The 23,814-nt window shown below is 34.8% G+C and overlaps 1 long non-coding RNA gene across 1 annotated transcript; it reads left to right on the top strand.

Moving 5' to 3' along the window:
- Nucleotides 1–508: 508 nt before the first annotated feature.
- Nucleotides 509–19,666, top strand: LOC124457434. The gene is made up of 3 exons (XR_006952578.1): nt 509–564; nt 10,866–10,870; nt 19,654–19,666. It is a non-coding gene; the product is annotated as an uncharacterized LOC124457434 (long non-coding RNA).
- The last annotated feature ends 4,148 nt before the right edge of the window (nt 19,667–23,814 follow it).

The following is a 23,814-nucleotide window of genomic DNA, read 5'->3' on the forward strand; positions in this document are numbered from 1 at the left end:
CTAGGTTGAATGTATGCTTTTTTTCAATTCTTATGATTTTTTGGCATTTGGGCGATCCAAGATCTGAACTAAAATGGTAGATGGTTAAAGGAGGCGGGGTTGGTGTACCCGACCTCGCCACTCAGGGTTTGATATTTCATCTATCACCACTGAGTGTAGACTCACTGAAAACTACATCTTTAAAGGAGGCGGGAAAATAGCTGCCCTCGCCAATTATATGGTAGCAGGCGCAAGGTTATGGATCGGTGTGCACAAATGGTAGTGGCAGCCTCGTGCAAAAGTCAATGGAATTGAAAGAGTAAATCATCATTGGATTATCCTACCATCTATTTAGAATGTAGAAGGAAAACGCAGAGTAATAGACCCATAAAGACCAACCAACGTTTTCCTTTAAAACCAGCCTCCCATTAATTGGAAACTCAAATGAATATTGATATTGACATCTACCGTAAAGCTAAGGATCGCAAAGTTGGGATGTAATTACTTAAGTTAAAGTGAATAAATAGCCAAATGCCTCGTCATCTAATTAGTGACGCGCATGAATGGATTAACGAGATTCCCGCTGTACCTACCTATCTACTATCTAGCGAAACCACAGCCAAGGGAACGGGCTTGGCAACAACAGCGGGAAAAGAAGACCCTGTTGAGCTTGACTCTAGTCTGAGTCTGTGAAAGAACATGAGAGGTGTAGAATAAGTTGGAGGAGCAATCCGTCGGTGAAATACCACTACTCTTATCGTTTTTTTACTTATTCGGTGAAGCGGAGCTGGACATCAAGTCCACTTTTTGGAATAAAGATCGCTCTTCTACCGGTCGATCCGAGCCGAAGACACTGTCAGGTTGGGAGTTTGGCTGTGGCGGCACGACTGTCAAATGATAAAGCAGGTGTCCTTAGGTGAGCTCAATGAGAACGGAAATCTCATGTAGAATAAAAGGGTAAAAGCTCACTTGATTTTGATTTTCAGTATGAATACAAACTGTGAAAGCATGGCCTATCGATCCCTTAGTCTTTATGAGTTTTAAGATAGGGTGTCAGAAAAGTTACCACAGGGATAGCTGGCTTGTGGCAGCCAAGCGTTCATAGCGACGTTGCTTTTTGATCCTTCGATGTTGGCTCTTCTTATCATTGCGAGGCATAATTCGCCAAGGTTGGATTGTTCACCCGCCAATAGGGAACGTGAGCTGGGCTTAGACCGTCGTGAGACAGGTTAGTTTTACCCTACTGTTGAAGTGTTGTTGCAATAGTAATTCTGCTCAGTACGAGAGGAACAGCAGATTCAGACAATTGGCTCATGCACTTGCCTGAAAAGACAATGGTGCGAAGCTATCATCTGTTGGATTATGATTGAACGCATCTAAATCAGAATCCGTGCTAGAACGCAACGATTCCTTTCTCTGGACGGCTTAAGCGAACTAGAATAGAGATGCTTGTCATCTCCAGCGTCACAATGTGCCTACGGTGCGGACTATGCACCAAAGCACTGCATTGATAAAGTCTAAATTTTCTAAAGCTAAATCCTTTGTAGACGACTTAAATAAAGAACGGGGTATTGTAAGCAGTAGAGTAGCCTTGTACTACGACCTGCTGAGTTTAAGCCCTTGTTCTAAGATTTGTTAGTTTTTTCTAAATTGTTGAACATCCTTGTTTGCATGTTGATTGGGAATGATAGTTGGCCTTTTTAATAACAGGTATATCTTGTGTTGTTTACCTACTAAGTCCTCAAAGTGTTGGGGAAAGGGAACTGTGTTATCTTCCAAGTATAATGTGGCCATGAGAGCACCTGCTGAAAAATGAAGTGTTATGTAGTTGCCACAAATCAACATGCCTTTTGTAACCAGGACACATGTTTGACAATGATAAAATCTTCAAAATAAATCACATTATTATGTGTATGACATGTGTAAACATACATAAAAGGTAAACAACAATGTACTTCGTTGTTATCCTCGTAGTGCAAGTGTGACTCCTGAACTTGGAACACAGGATGTATGGTTATACATTGTATGGACTGTATTGTACAGTCAGCAGACTGCTCAAAACTAAAAGACAAGCTTTTCATAATGCAAAAGTGGTAAACGCCATATTATGAGAGCCTGCACGTGCACAGTGTGATGATATGTACATCAACGTTGTGTTAAACAGTGATAGAACCTTCTCATAAGAAAGATGTTTGAGTGCAATTGCTGCATTCTGAATGATTTATGCAACCAGCTAACATCCTTACCTGATCAAATAATATTACGTTTAAAACTCGTAATTTTAGTTTTTTCATGTTAGAAAAAATCTATATGTCATGGTTAACCACAAAGACACCTCTCTGAGAGGGGGAAAATGAGTCACGTTGACCCTCAGAAGGCCTCTCTGAGAGGGGGAAAATGAGTCAGGGTGACCATCAGAAGGCCTCTCTGAGAGGGAATAATGAGTCACGGAGACTATCAGAAGGCCTCTCTGAGAATGAATTGATGAATTGGAGCTACAATTTTGTGCTATCTACGCATTTGCACACTTGTGAAGCCCGTACTGCACATATCTGAAACTCAAAACCAAAATTTTTTTTTATTGTGTAACTATATACTTTGCATGTTGGTAGTGGAAAAGAGTGGAATTTCGTATTTCTTGATAGCTCAAAAGCCCCCTGGTTGTCTTCATAGATGATGGTCGGCTTTCTTTGCGTTATTGAGATACTATCCAATAGTTTTCTAATAAAGACTACTTCTTTACAGACAAATACTCAACTTTTGTTGTTGATTTTACAACACACGAATGTCTTTTGCTGCACTAACTCACAGTATTCCAATTAATTTGATATACATACCCTGTAGTAGTTGACTTGTCACTATAGCTACAGCGCAGAGATCATCTGTATATCCTGAAAATATTGCTTCATTTCCATTTGTTGTAAAATGTAAACTGGCTATGCTATATCGCAATCGAAATGGCTGGTGGTAGCGCGTGGTATTAGTTCATTAGCTGAACGACTTGCGATAGGATACATACTATATTTTGCTTTGAGACGTCGTATTGGTGTTCGCATTGCCTGAGCAATCGTCGCTATTTTTGGTCTATGCTCCTCATGCAATATCAGCCGCTTATGACACTGTCCATAACTTGGACGCATCTTTTGGTGGGATGTTTGGAGTGTTTAGTCTATAGCTATGGGGTTTATTTAAGTATACATGAAGCCAAAGCCATAACAAAGCTATACTTTCAAATATGCATGATGCTTTGGAGGAAAAAACTCAAGCAATAGCCTTATACATAATATTAATCCTAACCTGGTTTTTATATAAACATAAAAAAAATGTGACTTTGATGAGATTCCAACTCACATCTAGTCCATCTTTTAAAAGCCGCCATCAGATCATCGTCCTAGGAGATATTGCTTACATTTTCCGGTGTTGAAAAACCAGAAGCAAATATGAGTATGTCGATTATGAAGGACCGAAAGAAACATAAATTAGCGAGTTTGACCTAGTGTGTGACAAAGCACCATATGGTTGGTTGGCAAAGTCGATGATTTGCATTGGCAGAGCTGTCGTCAACCTTCTCCTGCGTATGCTCTGTGACCATTACGATCGTCTTTCATTGTTGTATCCTAGTGTACTTGTAGTGGTGGTTGTTGGTTTTGCATCGGCATGCTCTACTTAATTTTTGCAAGTAGATTTTTGGAGCCTTTGCCGTATACATTTATTGATACAGGTGAAGTAAACTCCACAACACGGCCAAAGATGTTCAAAATATTCACGAAAGAGTTGATGATATGCAACAATCAATTGCAACATCAATTACCTCACCATTAGTTTTTTGCCTTCTTGCTGGTCATATGAATTGTATCTTTGATGGTTCATGCGTCCAAGGGTTGGTAGATAACTATTTTGTTGTGGTGATGATTCCTCTTTCATTACTGCAGTGGAAAAATTCTAACATTAGGCAAAGATGGATTCTTTGATTTTTTTTGCCCATGACCATGGGGCTGTTAGGATTTACGTATACATGACCGATACAATTCTTGACATCTGGCAATGTGACAGTCCTTTTAATTTAATCAATTCAGCCAGCCGCAAAGACAAATACAATTCTTATATTCACATACCTAAACATGAAAGCATAAATTCTCGTGCTATATGCTGTTCATTATCACCAAATGACAAATATTAGCTGTTTATTCATACTATTATACCATTAGAGATAAGTATCATTTTAAGGTGTACACTTTTCTAAAAAACAAACTTACAAGAAAACATGTTACATTTCATAACAATATGCTCAAGAAAGTTGAATTCATTTCAAGTATAGGCTTTTCCTCTGACAGTGAAATCTTAGCAGTTGGTTGCAAATTGTTGGATGGTTCTGGAAAAGTGTATCATTTATCTATGGTAAAACAACAAACGATTGCTGAACTTGAATGTGATGTTTATCCGTCAGGTCCTATGTGGATAGTATTCAACCCATCATTAACAAACCAAGTTGCCACTGTTCCATGTGATGGTTTCATACAATTGTGGAGCACTCTATCATTCAATGATGGCATTAATATACATTCTAGCTCTGACCAAAATAGTCTTGTTATGAGCGATGTTGCTGGATTACATGTCAATTCACAACCAAAATTTTCATCAGATGGAAATATGCTTGCTATGATGATATCGATGGTCGAGTTGTTATACTTGGCATTTTTACTGTTGAAGTACTCTGGACCGTAATGCTATCGCATTTTCAACATTGTACAAACATAAGATCGTCAGTTGGAAACCTTTGTCGACCAGCTGCATGCACGTAATCAATCAATGCCTACAGTAGCAGAAAAAAACCGGCTTTTGGAAAGTTTGCTAAGTATTGTAAAACTCATCAGGTAGGTAATAAAAGGTACACAGAAGGAAAAAAATTAGCAAGAAGTTTGAGACTCGATGTTGCGATTAACGTTCTAGTTAAGCCTCTGCTTCCGTGTTTTATTGAATGATCCATTGCATTCGTTAAAAGATCAAGAGCCAATGCTTTTGGTTATTAATGCATTACATGAAAGTCAAGTTGATGGCAAAAGTGAATTATTGGAATTGATTGCAGAAGAATTTGGCCGATTACCTAAATGGATTAAAATTTTTATCACCAGTTGCATGGACGTACGAGTCTCCTCTTGTTTGGGAGGGCACTACACTTTGCGCGCGTGTTAGTCTCTTGAACGACCCCACGACCACATTGCGACTATCAACATGGCTTCTAGTCATCAAGCTAAGTTACTAGCACATGTTTGCATTTCGTACGAGTTGTAAGAGATTGAAAACGGGGAAAATGAATAAAATGAAAAGGCAATGTTGGCTTCTTCAGTTACACAGGCAAAGGGAGCACAAGGAGATTTTCTGCACTTTTTCAAGAAGTAAGAACCGATGAAGAGCAGTTCAATCTGTATTTTGCATGAGCCCTCAAATATTTGTCAAATTGTTGTCTCATTTATATAATTTTGTCTCCAAGATCAAATAAAACACAAAAATTACAAAAATAATTTATAAGGGCTTTTTCGTAACCAGCTATATTTGTTCACGTATTTTGAGGAATTTGAGATATAAAATAACCAATCACTTGCCAGTGACTGAAGCGACCAAGGTCAAAAGTTCAACAAGCGAAATTTCTAAAGTGACTACTCACGCGACTAAGGGGCTGATTACATGAGACCGGCGAACCTGTAAATCGTATTGTCAGCAGATCAATCTTCCAGAGAAATTTCACAATATTCTGATGTATAACTACGCAAAACATTTAAAATTACAATAACGAATTTGGCTTTTATGAATTTCAGCGGGAATGATTTGTAGCGCTTAACAAACAGTTGTAATTTTACGCTCAAAATTTTGCCTTTTTCAATGCCTTGAAGTCATTTCACGCTTCAATGAATCCCGGCTAGCCGGGATCATTTAAACATCCTCATAAACTACTAGTGAGCATGCAATTTGGTAGTTTAAGTCGCGAGCGACCAAAGCAACTGTACACTGTGTTTTAGCTTATAGGTTTCATTGGCAACACTAAATTTTACATGTATTCCTGTTGTAATTGTTCTGCGTGCGAAAAAAATCTATAGCGCTATGAAGTGTCAAACGCTATGAAATATGTACAAAAACAGAAACTTTTTGCCGAAATAATCCCTTTACAAAATTTTTCATCTGAGCATTATTTCACTTTTGCGATATTTACGCTTCTCGAATATAGCCTTTACCATCATCTTTTGCTGAAATAATGGTAGAACTAATCTTCAATATTGGATGATGAAACTTTAGAACAAATGTCCAGGAAGTTACTTCTTCATTTCCCAATTTCAAGTATGGAAATCCAAAACCCTTTTCAATTTGCTAAGATATTGCTTGTTGGAAGTACAGTATGTGGTAAATCATCAACAATAAATCATTTGATGGATACTCGAGATGAATTTCCTTTGCTGAGACAAGTAATTATGAATCATCAACGAAAAAAACATCTGAGTATATCATTACTTTTCACAAACCAAGGTATGAAGTGAGCGATTAAGTTTTGAGTGTTATTGACACACCTGGCTTCAACGATGGTGATGGCGTTAAACAAGATGTGTGCAATTTTGTATCTGTTGTAAAATACTTTGAAACACATCCCAAATTTTCTTCTGAAAAAAAGATTTATCCAAATGTTGTTTTATACAGCTGATTGCAAAATTGGACAAATTTTTAACAGAGCATATTAGTTATAAAAGTTAAAGGTCTCATCCATTATTCCAGTCAAAAACGAAAATCAGGGAATTTCTTATTATTTAGAATAGTATCCTAAAATTCATTATGGAAGAGCTATACATCTCCAAAAACTCTTTGCCAGACTTTTCTCCTTTGGGCCAAGTAAAAATTGTTTTTAAGTCATACACAAACTTTATTATGACATGTGAGTCAGTACTTTCTGGTTTGCATTAATGGTGTATGGTGATTTAAGAACATTTTATTATTATCTTTAGATTTTGCACTGTAAGTCGTCCCATGCAATAAAATATTTTTATCATTCTTATACATGAAAAGTCATGAAGGAGAAGATTTCGTCTCATTATTGTTACGCGTCATGAAGTCTATTTTTAGATTTGACCAATCCTGTCCTCTTCCGACAAGTAGTCAGCCAAAATGTATTATGTCTTTTAGCTTTTTAACAGTTCTTTTAGAATTGATGATTTACTGTTCTCGTTTAAAAACTTCATTTAGAAATTATTACGTCATTATTTTGTCAATTCCCTCGATATTTCTTATCTTCAAAACAATTTTAAAGTGAAATATTCTACAACAGAAGTAAATTATTTGATCGGAGCATCATGAACAATAGTAAAGAATTCTGACATATTGAGCAATAGAACAGTTCTAAAGAGATGAATATGGCGATCTTTTAAAGTTTAAATAGCGTGACGAAATCTGTAGGCTATAATTATACCAACGTTGCTGGTTTCGTTTATTGCATTGAGATCGTAAATTGTTTTAAAATCAATATGAAAAGAAAGCTTCATACGTGCATAGTGTTACATGATAATACATAATCATGTAAATTATACTTATTGTTATATACTTAAATATATTAGTAGTTAACTAGTTAGTGATCTTTGTAAAATGCCTTACTCATACATGCATGTGTATGATAACCACAATAACAGGAAAAGCTTACGTATAGGACGTGGTCAACCTAATGACCACAGACAACGTACAGGACACATGGTTAATCAACTGACCACAGGTTACGCACAAGCGGTTAATCGTACGTCATTGTTCAATCACATATAAGCCGAGAATCGAAAGCTGTAGCTATGTTGGTGCTTAGTAGAAGTCCACATCAGAAGAAAGCCTCATGTAAAAGAAAACGAACTATTTACGAAGATAACCAAAGAATCCAGATATATATCCAATCCATCGACGAAAGAGTCCCTGAAAGTCTGAAAGCAGTTGTCTTAGATAAGTTTGAACATTTACACATTTATATTATAACGATTATATCAAAATTATTGGTATATTAAATAAATATCTTAAGAATTGACAAAAAACTTCTCCACATGGTTTTACTCCTTTTGTTACGAGCAATTGAACCAAAAGCGGCCTTTTTATTATTAGTCGGGACGCTTGTAACAAAATTGGGGCCCACCGGGAACGAACTCTTTCAAGTTATTCAATTGAGCAGAAGTCAAAACGAAAAGAAAATAGAATCCAAAACAAATCACGATCATTTCAACAACAATTATTAAAGTAAACTTGTGGACCAGTTGTTTCAACATGTCTGCATTTACACCAGAAGAGTTTATGGTGGAACCAACATATGATAATATTTTGAAATTAAGAAAAGATGATTTAAAAGCTTTAGGGAAATATCTTAAGGTCGAATTAAAAAGTTCAATGTCTAAACGCGAAATACAGCATGTAATTTTAAAAAGATTATGCAACGATAAACTCGTTGATGAAACAGTTTTAGAAAACCTAAGTATTTTCATGCAAAATACAAGAGGTGAAGTAGATAGCATTGCACAAACAGATGTTAGTCAGGATGAGTCGTACGAAAGACAATGGCAAAGAGAGGAAGAAGAAATAAGGTGGAGAATAGAACGCGAAAGACTTAAATGGGAGCGTGAATGTGCACGCGAAGAGAGAGCGTTTAAGTTAAGAGAACAGGAGATAGAAGTAGAAAAACTAAAACTTCAAGCCACAAATACACATGCCGAACATTCTAGAACAAATTTTGACATAACCAAGCATGTGAGAATGGTTCCACCGTTCCCGGAATCGGAAGTAGACAAGTGCTTTTTGCATTTTGAAAAAGTCGCCGAAAATTTTAAATGGCCTAAAGAAAGTTGGACCATGCTTTTACAAAGCGTTTTGATAGGAAAAGCAAGAGAAATTTTTTCTCAAATGTCTGTAATTGATTCTGCGGATGATGACCTAGTAAAAGATGCGATCCTGAAGGGTTATGAGTTGGTCCCCGAAGCCTACAGACAAAAATTTCGTGCTATTACCAAAAATATATCTATAACTCACTTAGAATTTGCTGAACAAAAAGCTCAACTCTTCGATCGATGGTTAGCTTCGGAAAAAGTCCAAGATTTTAAAACTTTACTGCAGTTAATTTTATTGGAAGAATTCAAAAATTGTATCCACTCTGAAACACGAATTTTCCTTAACGAGCAAAATCCTAAGACACTTAGTGAAGCGGCCCGTCTTGCTGATAATTTTTCGCTTACTCATAAATTTGCAGTTAAAACTAACCCACATCCGTTTTCACAAAGAAACACTCAAAACACACTTGATGGAAAACAAACACACTCGTCACGATTTTCATCGCGGTTTCCGAACAATTACGCACAAGGCAGACATAACTTAGGCCCGAGTTCAAACGTCGCATTTTACATGCGCCGAATCAAATGCGAGAATTATGTGCATGTAAAATGCAACGTTTGAATCAATTAAATTCGACGGATTTTAATTTAATGCGACTTTAGTCGCATATTCGATTGAGTTAGTCGAATATTCGACGGAAATTCGATGTTGATTCAAACGTCGCATTTTACATGAGCCGAATTTAATGCATAATTTATTTTAAGATATTTCTAAGCAAAAATCAATTATTTCCATGCTAAATGCCATGCGCAAAGTTGTAAAACATGGCGGCGGCGAGATGGTAATGGCCCTTGTATTTCGTGCACAAGTTTAACAAAATACACTTGTTTAAAGTGCAAAAATTTATATGTACAAGGAAAGTTTCCTCGAGATACACGAAATGTTTTTGAATCAGAATAAATACTCCAAACTTTCTTCCACCAGCCGGAATTTCTATCTTGTCTTCGACATGATCGATAAGGAGGGCTACGTATGAAGGCTTTTTGACCAATTAACGGTAGAAAACATGGGAAATTTGCAGAAGCTGCCGTCTCGTTTCTAATAGTTTATTTGCTGTAACATGCATCAATATTCATCTTTTCCTATTAACACGAATCAGATTTGAAATGCATAAACTCAACATTTTTCTGTTCGCCATTTTAGGAAATTAGAACAAGAAAATGAATAAACTATGAAAAAGTGGAAGCATAACTATAATAAATGCGACTATTAAATTCGACGTCTGAATCAAACTACGCATAAAACTATTTTAGTCGACTAAAACTCAGATTTGATTCGGCGCATGTAAAATGCGACGTTTGAACCGGGCCTTACAAGGCAACGGAAGTCAAACAAAACAAAATTTCCAAAGCATGCAATACCAAGGAAAGCAATATTCACCCGGTAATTCCCCATTTCGACAAGTAATTTGCGATTATTGCAAACGAAAAGGACACACAAAATCTGAATGTTATTTGTTGAAATCGAACAGACCACCAAGACCGACGGGAATTCTTTCAAGATCTGACCAAAATATAAACAATAAAAATAAATCTGTACACAAAATCACTCGTAAAAATGCACAGGAGAATCCGAACAAAGCATTACGCATGAAACACTACACCATAATATCACAACAACCAAGCACAAAGATTTCAGTGACAGTGATGGAAACTTTTAAACCTTTTATTCATGATGGTAATGTCACAATCAACTCCAACCGTCAACCAGTTTATGTTCCAATTAAAATACCCGAGATACAGGAGCTTCACAATCAGTAATATTGGGCAATACTTTGCCATTTTCCGAACAGTCATACTCAGGAAAGAATGTGTTAATTCGTGGCATAAGTTCCACTGAATACGAATCAATCCCCTACACAATATTAAATTGCAATCTGATCTTATAAAAGGTGATGTTGTGATAGGTGTTATCAACACTATGATGCTGCCTAGTAATAGATGGAATTCATCTATTACTAGGCAACGATTTGGCAGGAGAGAAGGTACAAGCAGGTCCCGTTTTAAGCAACAAACCAGTTTTCACACAACAATCCAACCTCACTGAGCAAGTAATCCCGGATTTATATCCTTCATGTGCAATAACAAGAGCTTTACAAAACGACAAGACGAAAGTCTCAAAACCACGGAAAATAATGACATGCAGATAGAAAACACGTTTCTTCACGATATTTTGAAAACGGAAAACCTTTAAAAATTAGCTTTATAGAGCAAGGCAGTATATCTAAGTCAGATCTTATCGAGACAACAAAATGACCCCAACATTTCAACACTTTATCACAAGGCTTCGGAAGAAGCAGATGTCAAAAGCGATCCCGTTTGTTATTATATTAGGAATGGTGTATTAATGAGGAAATGGCGACCACCACACACTTCGGTAAACGATGAATGGGCGTATCGATATCAGATAGTTGCACCTCAAGCATATCATCATGATATTCTTAGTCTAGCGCATGAAACCCCACTTTCAGGACATTTAGGGATTAATAAGACTTATAATAAAATCATTACACATTTTTATTGGCCAGGACTAAGGAAGGATGTTGCAGAGTTTTGTAAGACTTGCCATGTCTGTCAAGTAGTGGGTAAACCAAATCAAACTAATCCAAAAGCACCTCTACAGCCAATTCCAGCGTTTGAAGAACCGTTTAATCGAGTTCTCATTGATTGCAGGACCACTACCAAAACCAAAAGGGAAACGAATATCTATTAACTATTATGTGCGCTAACTGACTTCCAAAGTGACTCCTTTGCGAAATATTCGAGCTAAAACTATTGTACAAGCTTTGACCAAATTTTTTACGCTTGTTGGACTTCCAAAATCAATTCAGTCAGATCAAGGCTCAAATTTCATGTCTGGCTTATTCCAACAAGTTATGCATGAATTAAATATAACGCAATTCAAATCTAGTGCCTATCATCCGGAAACACAAGGAGCGTTAGAACGTTTTCATCAAACACTTAAAAATATGATTTGCATGTATTGTCAAGATAAAGAAAAGATTGGGATGAAGGTGTTCATTCTGTTTGCGGCAGGTGATTCTGTCCAAGAATCGTTAGGTTTCACCCCATTTGAACTTGTTTTTGGACACACGGTTAGAGGACCACTCAAACTTCAAGGAGAAACTCTTAACTGAGGAAAATAATCCAACGAATTTATTAACTTATGTTTCAGATTTCAGAAATAAGTTGACCACTTATGAAATTGCTCGAACAAACCTTGAATCAGCTCAAAATGTATGAAAGGAAAATACGATAAAAATTCAATTACGCGGAATTTCAAGGTTGGCGACAAAGTACTTGCGTTACTGAAAATACCAGGAACACCTCTTCAGGCTAGATATTATGGTCCGTATGTTATTGAGAAGAAAGTGAGTGATTTGAATTAAGTCATCATAACTGCAGATAGGCGTAAGAAAATCAACTATGCCATGTAACATATGTTAAAGCCTTATTTCGATAGAAAAAGAAAAGAAAGAGAATGGAAGTGTAGTGAGTAATGTATCTGAGGAAGAACTTTCAACTTTAACTGACACTGAAAGCTAAGCAACTCTGAAATCTTGAAGAATATTCCTTCCAAACTCACCCATCTTAATCCAACACAGAAAGCTGATATAGAAAATCTCCTCAACCAACATCTCGAGTTATTTCCTGATGTGCCCTCCGAGTCACCTTATTGTACATGATGTGGATGTAGCGATGCATTACCTATAAAACAACACCCATACCGTCTTAATCCTACAAAGAAAAATACCTCAATAAAGAAATCGACTATCTACTCGAGCACGATTTAATTGAACCCAGCCACAGCAGTTGGTGTTCACCGTGTATTTTGGTTCCCAAACCTGATGGCACTTATAGAATGTGCACGGATTATAGAAAAGTAAACACTGCTACTAAAACTGATACCTTTCCCATTCCACGTATGGATGATTGTGTTGACAAAATTGGTAATGCAAAGTTTGTTTCCCAATTCGATCTTCTAAAAGGATTTTGGCAGATACGATAGAGTGACAGAGCAAAGAAATATCTGCATTCGTTACACCCAGGGACTTTTCAGTATAAAGTCATGCCATTTGGTATGAAAAACTCTCTAGCGATATTCCAACGTTAGATTAATCACATCATAATGGACATCAAAGGATGTGAAGCGTATATTGATGATGTAATCATCTATAGTGATACATGGGAAGAACATCTGAAAATAATGCGGCTGTTTTTTCGAAGGTTATGTGAGGCTCGTCTCACCATCAATCTTGCGAAAAGCGAATTTGGATGTGGTCACGTGACATATCTTGGACATGTAGTCGGACAAAGTCAAGTAAAACCAGTCATTGCTAAGGTCGAAGCGATCTCCAAATTTCCTCAGCCTACTTCAAAGAAACACTTAATGCGTTTTCTCGGTATGGCTGGATATTATAGAAAATTTTGCCCAAACATTTCAACAACAAACGGACCGTTGACCAATTTGCTACGGAAAAATGTCAATTTTACTTGGACAACCTCCTGCCAGAACGCTTTTGACCAACTAAAAGCCCTATTACAACATTCCCCGGTTTTGTCCGCTCCAGATTTTCAACGCCCCTTCAAACTTGCTGTCGATGCAAGTGATGTTGCAGCAGGAGCAGTTTTGTTACAGGAAGACAATGATGGTGTCGATCACCGGGTATGTTATTTTTCAAGAAAATTTAATACTCATCAACAAAATTACTCCAAAATTACTCAAAATTACATCAACAAAATTACTCATCAACTATTGAAAGGAATGTTTAGCTCTAGTCTTGGCCCTACAACACTTTGATGTCTATGTTTCTTCATGTGGAAATCCTCTCGAAGTTTTTAGTGATCACAACCTTCTCGTTTTCATCAGTAAAATGAAGAACAAGAAACAACGTTTGCTCCGTTGGAGTCTATTATTATCTGAAGTTAACCTTGTTATCAAACACCTTAAAGTTAGAGACAACCTTATCGCTGATTGTCTCTCACGACCTTAGAACATTATTATCTTAAAGAAGGCTTTTCAATCTTTCTTTTTTTTTAAGGGGAAGGGTGTTACATGATAATACATAATCAGGTAAATTATACTTATTATTGTTATATACTTAAATATATTATTAGTTAACTAGTTAGTGATCTTTGTAAAATGCCTTACTCATACATGCAGCATGTGTATGATAACCACAATAACAGGAAAAGCTTACGTATAGGACGTGGTCAACCTACTGACCACAGACAACGTACAGGATACATGGTTAATCAACTGACCACAGGTTACGCACAAGCGGTTAATCGTACGTCATTGTTCAATCACATATAAGCCGAGAATCGAAAGCTGTAGCTATGTTGGTGCTTAGTAGAAGTCCACATCAGAAGAAAGCCTCATGTAAAAGAAAACGAACTATTTACGAAGATAACCAAAGAATCCAGATATATATCCAATCCATCAACGAAAGAGTCACTGAAAGTCTGAAAGCAGTTGTCTTAGACAAGTTTGAACATTTACACATTTATATTATAACGATTATATCAAAATTATTAGTATATTAAATAAATATCTTAAGAATTGACAAAAACTTCTCCACAAGGTTTTACTCCTTTTGTTACGAGCAATTGAACCAAAAGCGGCCATTTTATTATTAGTCGGGACGTTCGTAACAATAGAGTGAGTTAATAATCCTTGATGAATCGGTTTGGAAGAGAAAAGTTTCTGTTTCTTAGATTGTCGATACTTTATCTTTGATGCCATACGTATTAAAGCTGTTTTGGATATAAAGACGAGATGTTGAAATATTCAAGAAGCAATTTAAATGTTCGGTTGTGCAATCCCTTGACGGCTGCACGCAATTAAAAGTTTTTGCATAACACTGATTCCCCTTTTTAGCAATTTTATTTAATATCCACTATATTTTTTTGGATTCTACCAGATCATTGTTATACGTATTGAATTTTGTACGTAACTTACCTCACCTCACTATGCAAAGGAAACTTCATTTAAGATTTGTGCGTAATTGTTTGTACTAAACACTTGACAACCTTTTACATTGAATACAGACTGAGCATATATGAGGGCGCCTGTCCAAGATGGAATGGTATTTTTTACAATAACTGTAAAAATAATATGAAATAAATAACTCTTCTTTGAATATAATTAAATTATATGACTCGCTTATAAATGCGCAGTTTCATATATTTTTCATTTCATGCCGAAAAGTGAACTTATTTTAAGTCAACTGTTTGAGGTGGACGTGTTTGTTTTATCAAAGGAAATTTTCTTTGAGCACTAAAATTTGTGCAATTTATAAGAAAAAAGCTTACTCAGTTTAGTTTACTATTTCCTTTACATTGTGACTAAACAACAGTGCACTTTGTTGAACTTGACTAAGCAATCTTAATATGTATATTGATGTGCGAAAAAGAATATTTAGTACAGGCAAGCAACATTTGAAAATAATAGTTGCAAAACATAGATTAAAAATTCATGTTTGTCCCAACAAATTGGAAACAAAGCAATAACCTTACAAAGAAAATGATGGTATATATATACCATTGTGAAGATAAGTAAAATATAGCCAAAACAACCCACAAGAACAAAGCCGTCAATGGCCTACAATTCAACACAAGCAGAACGCAAGCAACTAACAAAATAAAGGAAAAAACGGCATCCATTACATTAAGGCTGCGTTTCAACCATACCCGATTTGCTTAAAGGTTTAACTGTTCGGAATAGAAGCTTACAAAGCTGATGTATTTAGTCTATTTGATTGTGTTCCTGACGTTGAACAATTTCACTGCCTTTAAATACAAAGAATATTCAACCTGCTGCGATAGGAATCCGGAATAGTGTAAAAGAGGCCTAAACATTAGTGATACAAGACCGTTTTTATACAAGAATCATAAAGCCTTGTAAATATAGCATATTGTAAAACAAATATTTTGATATATAAATCACAGTACAAAGATAACTGAAGGCTTACAAAATAAGACTACTTAACAACATAACTAAACCCAAATTAAACAACAAATCACGTAAATAGCAATAAAACCTGAAAACTCATTCCAGCGATACTTACAAAATCAAAGCTAAGACAGATATAAGACATATACAATCCAAAGAAAACAATTGAATGCTGACGAAGGAAGACACGAATATGCAAGGAATAATCATGCAGTAGTACAAGAAATATAGGAAAGCTGAGAAGAAACTAACTAACACAGAGAACATCACTGAAAACTGAAACGAATATCGAATGATCGTTGCTTTACAAACTATAATAATTTAATTATTATTCAAAAATACGTGAAGTAAAGAAATGCATGCATAAACCACAAAGTAAGATTAAAGTACAAGGACACGAGGACCATTGCCTTTGTATATTTGGACTGTAATTAAAAATTGAAGCCAGAAAGGAATCATCTTGTGCTTTCTTTAATGATAACTATTGTATGCAAAATCTGAACTTAAGCTTATTTGCTAAAGCATCACATGCCATAATCTCAGTTGTCGGGTAAAAAACTTTCATCAAAAGAGCTTCTAAGAAAGAATGACAAAGCACTTATATTACAATTAAAGGAAGAATGGTTGAAGTGGAAAATACTCATTTGCAATTATGTGTATGTAAATCCTTACTTTCCCATCGACAGATTCATAATCCATGCACACAGATTATAATTGAAAAGAATGCAACTATTGAATAGAGATTACAGCGGTCAAACTCTTTTCCCAGCATTTTTAGTTTTTGTCTTGATATTTCCTTTTGAAAGCAAGTCTCTCAAATTAAGAAAGATACACGAATCGCTAAGGAGTGAAATAGTTTTCTTGTGCTTGTTATTCGGACAGCGTTTTAATAATTTGAAATTGCATAGTTTACGCAATACTTGTTTTTACTTCGTTTAATCTACATATTCTGAATAACTTTATTAAATATTCTTTTCATATTTTAAACAATAGCATATGCACACTTCTGATCTTTTCTTATGCAAATTGTTGTTTTTTCAGTTTGCAAAACGCACTTAAATGTATTATTACTTTTTATGTTTTTAATGAACAGATTCTGTATTCCTATTTATATTTTCAGTTTTACTTTAGTCATGCTTTAGGTCAGCATAAAGAAGAATAGTTTATCAACATTTTTGTGAATGTACTCTATGTGACAAATGTATTGTAAGTCCAATGACAATGGTTGCAAACAAAAAATACAGTTGGCTTCAATAAAAGGTATTCTAATTTAAAATAGGTTTGTCATTACCATGCAAACAATAACATTCGCACAGTATATAAGCATATGCATTATAGCTAACCAGTTGTTATTTAGTTTTGGTTTGAGTGTTTGAGGCTTTATGGCTTCATCCAGTTTCTTAGGCTAGACATTTTTCCATATTACTTGCTATGTGAAAGGTTTCCGTTATCTGATTTCGTGAAAATGCGTTTCTTGTGTGCTATATCAAAGACTTTGGTAGTTTAATTGAGGAAAGGCCTTCGTTGCTTCGGTGGCGAGAAGCTTTAGTGCTTTCATAGTTGAACTATATATGGTGCTTTTTAACGAGGCCTGCCTGTGCTTAGAACACGTTAAAGCTTTTAGTAATTAGTCATACTCTTAGTTTGTAAGTTATTTAGATTTCATGGTAATTTAGCTACCATGGTTGTTAAAGACTTAATTTTGTTAAAGCATTGTGGTTAGTTTTATTTCCAATGCTTCAACTTGTGTGTATTTCAGGCCTTTATTATCAAGGTTTAATTGCTGTTTCTTACGCGATGTCAAGGTATTTTAGTGCAATATTTGTGAAATAGTAGCAGTTTGTGCAAATGGTTTCTTAATCATATATATACATGGTATTACAGCTATATTACGTGGAGTGAATTTAGCTTCCTCGAATTGTGAACTTTGTATTCTTGACTTGCAAATAAGCCATGTTTGTGGTTTGGGACAAAAGAATATTTCCTCTATGTGTTAATAGTTGGCAGCAGATTGAGAGGCGAGCAACTTAATTTGTTAAATCTCAAGAAAATGGTTGCAAGTGAAGAATTTTTGGTTGAAGAGGTAGTTTGCTTGAATTGAAAAGTTGAAGAACGAATTTGAATATATTTACAGCTTGTAAGATTCAAATTATTTCATATCGTGGCTAAAAGAAAAGTCACTCGTCTTTAAAAACTTCTATTTTTGGCCAGGCAAAAAAACTGGCAGAAGGGCTAACCTTTGTGGAAGGGCACATTTGTGAAATATACTTAAAATTCTTTGATAGTGATAAATAGCAAAGAGATGCTATTTGCAATAAACAAGCACATGTTGGCAGTGTTCATCGATTACTCCCAACCTTAATAACTATCAAACTATGTAGCATCACTAATTTACAATTTGTTATGTATTGTATTTTTTAAAGTGCTTAATTTTTCTGTCACTTCTTTTTGAAAAGAATTTGGCAATTACATCTATTTTGGGCATATAAGCGTGTTGTTTCTCAATGTTGGCGAACATATTTAGATGAATTTCTTAAGTGTTTGACAGCCCCCAATTTTGCGACGACCATTTACGCTAAATGTTCGTTTGCACGGGTAAGATAAGAGTTTCAGTGGCACTGTGTAGTATAGCATAATTGAGCACCTTGTCTTCGCTGATGGCATAATATTAAATATCATATATAGAGTAGTTTCAGCTGTAACATAATTTGGTTAGTTTATATCAAGTGATGGATGCTAATAAGTACCAACATTTTCGTTCGATTTAAAGAGTTATTATCCAAGTCATTAATATTTGCAAATTAAATTACTACGATTACGTCATAAACATGACAACATAAAAGTTGGTGATGACGTTATAATAAAGTAATCTCTGCCTTGCGATATACATTACCATATTGTAGGAATATTTTACATATACTCCAAAATGAGCATTTCTTCATTAATTACTTTCATTTTAACTGATGAAACATATGACTTTACAAACATATGATGAAAAGTTCTCGTCTTGCACGAATAGTTTGAAAGCTATTACGTTTTTTCTTCCAATTCTCAACATTTAAAGAAACATGAATTTTCTTTGAAATCTTAGCATCATTGCAATGCTCTATCTTGCACTGAAAATTATAACAATCATAATTTGCATTGCAACAACAAACAAACAAACAGCGAATATATGACTAAAGTGTAGATCTTTTACATGTCAGCAAATTTTATAAAGTACCTATTACATAACAGCAAAGTTATTTACATAATAAAACGTTTTATTTCCAGAAGTAAAACTATTTATTAACTTTGTGCTAAAGTCGACAGTCCAATAAATTTAATGTTAATTTGTAGAGCTTGAAATCAATCAAATCGCATTGCTCTTGAAGCTTTTTCCTCAAAAATATATAACCTGATTTTGATTGACTGCGAAATATCTCATCAATTTTCCTGATACTGTTGCCATATGCTCCTTTGCTTGTTCTAAAAAGGGCATTTATTAAAGCATAAACAGAACAATTTTGCGTTCTTTAGATTTCATCGTAGAGCTTATCAAGTTTTTTGCGTATGGATTCAGATTTCACAATATTCAGCGAAACTCTTGCCACTGTTGCCAAATTATTGTCATATGGTTAGAATAGCGACTTTCGATTCGCTGGCAACACTTGACTGTTGCAAGCCATGCTAAATTTAGCAACAAAAAGATTGTTGACTGTTGCTTGAAAATCGTTTTTGCAGATCTACGAACTCCTTCCGAAACCTAAAAAGTTGTTCGGTATACAATCGCACAAACCTCGTAAAATAATTAACCTATGCGGGCTCTTCCCCATAGCTAACACAAAGAATATACAATTTACATGTACTTGGAGTCGCGTTCAATTTATTCTTTGTTTAAGTAACTACGAAGATTATTTTAAAGCAGAATATATATTTAAAATGGCAGAAACATGATTACTGCTTTCTGAGCTAAGCGTATATAATGCCTAAAAATGTCCTAAATATAAAATGTAACAAAGATTGATCAATCTTTCTTATATATATAAGAAAAGCTTACCTCCAAAATACTCTTTATAACACGCTCATAATATTCAAAAATTTCCTACGGCTCACAACCTAAACATGTTGTTAGAAAGAGCTCTTGTAACTCATTACTTATCACTTGGAATTGCAATCATCAAACATTTCAAACAAGGCACTATGGTTTTTTTACTGTTCCAAGAATTGTTCAGACATTCTGCCATGTTCGTCAGATTACCTATAAAACACAGGTTAAACCTCTGATGTATCTAAATTACCCCAATATAATTACAGATGACTTTAGATTAAATATACAATTGTAAGTTCTTTGAAAGAAGTCTATTATCAGTAAAAGTTCAATTAATAGAAATTCAAAACAAACAGTGCTTTTCTAAAATATATTAATTTAAAATCGAGAAGGTACAATTTCTTTTAAAGAATACGGAATCAGCTATTGAATCAAGATTATTTAGAATTAGTATAGAATGCAATTAAGAAAATCTTTATTTTGTGGCTAACATAAAATTTGAAATTGTGTGGTGGTTTTTTACCTTGAGCAAAGCTTTAGCACATTGGTTTGCATTTCTTTTTAGCTCTTGTACGTTTGTTTTGCTTTGGTTCTCGCCGATTTCCCATCGTGCTATTTATTACATGCTAAAAATATCAAAAAACTGACCACGATATTCAAATTATTATTTCAATTTGAATGAATGAAAATGAAATGAATGAAAATCTTTATTTTGACACGCTGGCCTTGTCAACTGGGGTTGATTTCCACAAGGGGCGTGCTTTTGTTCAAAAACAATTACAAAATTTACTAAGAAATAAATTATCTACAGAAGAGAAGTTTAAATATTTAGAGAGTTTAGTTTATTCCATCAGTTACATAATAAACTAAATCATAAAATGCAAGCAGCAATTTTCTTTTGAAAAAGTGACACGCTTTCGCTATTTCTGATTTCTGCTGGAATTGAATTCCAAACAGAAGCCCCATCATACGCGAAGCTTTTCTTCAAGGAGTTAGTACTAGGCATAGGAACATTTAGACAACTTGTAATATTGCGTAGATTGTAATCAGTGATGTCTTTTTTATAGGTAAACAATCTAGTAAGTGAATTTGGTCCAGCATTTTTTAATAATTTAAACATCAGCTTTGCTTTAGCTTTTTTTCTAAGTATTTCAAGAGGTTCCCACTTCAATTCTTGTATTGCGTTACAATAATCGACATCAATGCCCATGCTTATGATAATTTTGCAGCTCTATTTTGAAGTTTTTAGTCTTTTGGACTGAGTTTCCCCAATACACCCAAACTTCACAGCAATATGTGAAGTAAGGATGTACCAGGGCATTATAAATAGAGATAAGTGTTTGTTTGTCTGTGTATTGCTTTAATTTTCTAAGGGCGGAGATACCGTCTGTTACTTTTTTGCAAATTTTATCAGTGTTACTCCTCCAAGATAAGTGTTGGTCAATTATTAAACCCAAACTTTCGTACTCATAAATTCTATTTATAACGTAATTGCCAATTGCAATATACAAATTAGAAGTAAAAACATTCTTGATCATTTGTTTCGAGCCTATGATCAAATATTCTGTCTTGGTTGAATTCAAACTAAGTTTGTTTGCTATCAACCACTTTTCAAGATTATTCAAGTCAGAGTTTACTGTCTTTTCTAGTTCAACTATATCATTATTTGAGGCAGTTATGCTAGTATCATCAACAAACATTTTTGGTTTACATTGCTCTAAGCATGAGGGTAAGTCATTTATATATATTAAGAAAAATAACGGACCTAGAATAGAGCCCTGGGGAACTCCACAGGAGAGGAGGAGTTGTTGGGATGAAATAAAATTTTGATTTGGCATCTTTGAGTTCGCTTTGACAGATAGGATTCAATTAGGTTGTAGGCTAGTCCTTTAATTCCATACAACTCAAGTTTTCTTAATAAAATTTTGTGGTCAACAGTATCAAAAGCCTTTTTTAGATCAATTTGGACTACAAGGTTGAGCAACCTTTATCCATGTTTGTGTACCAATCATTTGTAAAGTCAATTAAGGCAGTTGTTGTTGAATGTGATTTTCTGAAACCAAATTGACAATCACATAGGATTTCAGATTTAGAAAAGTAGTTGTAGAGTTGATCGTAAAGTATACGTTCAATGATTTTACTGAAGACTGGAAGAATTGAAATTGGTCTATAGTTTCCATGCAAGTTACGGTGTCCATTTTTGTAAAGAGGTATAATTCTTGCTGTTTTCCATTCATCTGAGAAGACTGACAAAGTTATGCACTTATTGAAAATATAGGTTAATGTTTCAGATATGACAGGTGCAGCTAGTTTTAAAATTTTATATGATATTCCATCACAACCTGTTGCCTTATTTGCAGAAAGTCCACAAATGAGATGGTACACATTATGGACAGTAGTTGGCCGAAAGGCAGCAAACTCTGATTTAGTTGTATTTATATAATTTTCAAAATTAGTTTTTGTGTTGTCTATTTCTTCAGCAAGTTTCGGGCCAATATTAGAAAAATATGTATTAAGGCCCTCTGCCATGCATTCTGAGGTTGAATTTGAGCAAGAAAATGTTAATACAACCTGCAAAATATTTTTGCCACCGTAGATGGTGTTTTTGTATAGTAAATTGATGTTGAGAATTGAGTCCTTGAATATTGAAACTGAGGGATTGTATCTAGAGTCATTTGAACAGTGTGTTGAAATTTGTGTCCTTATATATTTTAACTTTCTTCCATTAATTCCTCTGGGATATTTTTATATATGCATCATTTCAAGTGCAAGATTATTTGTCCCTGTTAACCGTAACGTCTGGTAAACAGATCCAACTGAGTTCAAGGCGGTATGACTGTAACTTGTTACTCAAAATAACGTTCAGACCATAGAACTTTAACTACAGACTGGAGATATTACTCCAATGATAAAGATATATGACGTCTATAGAGTGATTTATTGCAAGTATAAAACACGGGTGTTCTATGCGTGGATTGTCACGAATATAGTAAACACAACCTATACATGGCAATGATTTCTCAATATGTTGTGGGCATTTTATGTTTGAAAGGTCGTGATTTTAAACTTACACGATTATTGATTAAAAGAAATTTTAATAACACATTAATATTTCTAAAAATAAGCTGTGACAAAGGGAATAAGGCAACGAGCACTCATTTAGGGATGCTTACCTTTGTTGTTTTAAGTCTGCAAAATGTTTATATGTGTTATTTGGCATATAACCTATGAAATAGATCAAATAGATCATACCGCAGAAGATCTCGCGGCCTCAAAATTCGTCACCTTGTGAAGAGAGCATACAGTTTGTTTTCCTTATTTGCATCTAAGGTCTGTCCAATATTGGCAACAAATAAAGTCGAGCATAAATAAGCATCGCTCTCCATCATGGTCAGTGATCTTATAGAGTACGTCGATTAATAACTTGATTAGAACTGCGTAAATGCCAGAATCATACCTACAAAAAAGCTTAAGTGTTTGCTTCAAAAGATAGAATTCCAGGTGTTTACATGTTCAGTTGATTTAAAATGGTAACAACCCACGCGCTCAAAGCAATGTACAAAAACGAAATGGTTGCCAAGTGTGTGAGAGGTAGACATGACTGCATGCATCTTCATCGCTCGTAGATTTTTTGCATCGATGCTAAAACTTCAAAGCAACTGATAAATTTATGCAAATACATCTCAACATCCTTATCTTTCGATGCTTGTTCATCTTATTCAACATTCCAAGCTTTCAAATTTTAGAGCGACTTTTTCTTAGTATTAGTCCAATTTCAACATATGCGAAGATCATTACGATAGTAGGTATAAAAAACTCCATAATGGTGTAGACTGTGAAGTAGGCTAGCTCATATATTTTGATGGTTATAAGTCTATGAACATCGGATCTCCATTTTGATCAAACTAAATCAGAAAAATAAATGACGTAAGTGTTCATAAAAAGTTGTTGCCCATAAC

The sequence above is a fragment of the Xenia sp. Carnegie-2017 genome, unplaced genomic scaffold (genome assembly GCF_021976095.1).
Source record: "Xenia sp. Carnegie-2017 unplaced genomic scaffold, XeniaSp_v1 HiC_scaffold_6, whole genome shotgun sequence".
Taxonomy (NCBI): domain Eukaryota; kingdom Metazoa; phylum Cnidaria; class Anthozoa; order Malacalcyonacea; family Xeniidae; genus Xenia; species Xenia sp. Carnegie-2017.